Raw genomic sequence first — 1,740 nt, 5'->3', positions numbered from 1 at the left:
TTCACTTATGAAACTTAGTTTGGCTGGATATGAAATTCTGGGTTGAAAATTCTTTTCTTGAAGAATATTACTATTGGCCCCCACTCTCTTCTGGCTTGTAGGGTTTCTGCCGAGAGATCCACTGTTAGTCTGATGGGCTTCCGTTTGTGGGTAACCTGACCTTTCTCTCTGGCTGCTCTTAAGATTTTTTCCTTCATTTCAACTTTGGTGAATCTGACAATTATGTGTCTTGGAGTTGCTCTTCTTGAGGAGTATCTTTGTGGAGTTCTCTGTATATCCTGATTTTGAATGTTGGCCTTCCTTCCTAGATTGGGGGAGTTCTCCTGGATGATATCCTGAAGAATGTTTTCCAACTTGTTTCCATTTTCCCCCTCACTTTCAGGCACACCAATCAGACTTAGATTTGGTCTTTTCAAATAATCCCATATTTCTTGGAGGCTTTGTTCATTGCTTTTTCCTCTTTTTCCTCTGGACTTCTCTTATCGCTTCATTTCATCCATTTGATCTTCAATCATTGGTACTCTTTCTTCCAGTTTATCAAGTCGGTTACTGCAGCTAGTGTATTTGTCACGTAATTCTCATGTCATGGTTTTCATCTCTATCAGTTTGTGTATGGCCTTCTCTGCATTGATTATTCTAGTTATCCATTCTTCCATTCTTTTTTCAAGATTTTTAGCTTCTTTGCGCTGGGTACGTAGTTCCTCCTTTAGCTCTGAGAAGTTTAATCGACCGAAGCGGCCTTCTCTCAACTCGTCAAAGTCATTCTCCATCCAGCTTTGATTCGTTGCTGGTGATGAGCTGCATTCCTTTGGAGAGGGAGATGCACTCTGATTTTTTTGAATTTCCAGCTTTTCTGCCCTGCTTTTTCCCCATCTTTGTGGTTTTATCTGCCTTTGGTCTTTGATGATGGTGATGTACTGATGAGGTTTTGGTGTGGGTGTCCCTTCTGTTTGTTAGTTTTCCTTCTAACAGTCAGGACCTTCAGCTGCAGGTCTGTTGGAGTTTGCTTGAGGTCCACTCCAGACCCTATTTGCCTGGGTATCAGCAGCGAAGGCTGCAGAAGATAGAATATTGCTGAATAGCGAGTGTTGCTGTCTGATTCTTGCTCTGGAAACTTCGTCTTAAGGTGTGCCCAGCCATTTGAGGTGTGAGGTGTTGGTCTGCACCTAGAGGGGGATGTCTCCCAGTTAGGTTACTCAAGGGTCAGGGACCCACTTGAGCATGCAGTCTGTCCGTTCTCAGATCTCAGCCTCCGTGCTGGGAGAACCACTGCACTCTTCAAAGCTGTCAGACATGGTCATTTACATCTGCAGAGGTTTCTGCTGCTTTTTGTTTAGCTATGCCCTGTCCCCAGAGGTGGAGTCTACAGAGGCAGGCAGGTCTCCTTGAACTGTGGTGGGCTCCACCCAGTTGGAGCTTCCAGGTCGCTTTGTTTACTTACTTAAGCCTCAGCAATGGCAGGCGCCCCTCCCCCAGCCTTTCTGCTGCCTTGCAGTTAGATCTCAGACTGCTGTGCTAGCAATGAGGGAGGCTCCATGGGCATGGGACCCTCCAGGCCAGGTGTGGGATATAATCTCCTGTTGTGCCGTTTGCTAAGACCCTTGGTAAATGCAGTATTAGGGTGGGAGTTACCCGATTTTCCAGGTGTTGTGTGTCTCAGTTTCCCTTGGCTAGGAAAGGGGATTCCCTTCCCCCTTGTGCTTCCCAGGTGAGGCGATACCTCGCCCTGCTTCAGCTCTC

This window comes from Mandrillus leucophaeus, unplaced genomic scaffold (assembly GCF_000951045.1).
Source record: "Mandrillus leucophaeus isolate KB7577 unplaced genomic scaffold, Mleu.le_1.0 Scaffold615, whole genome shotgun sequence".
Classification (NCBI taxonomy): domain Eukaryota; kingdom Metazoa; phylum Chordata; class Mammalia; order Primates; family Cercopithecidae; genus Mandrillus; species Mandrillus leucophaeus.
This window is presented reverse-complemented; position numbering follows the sequence as displayed.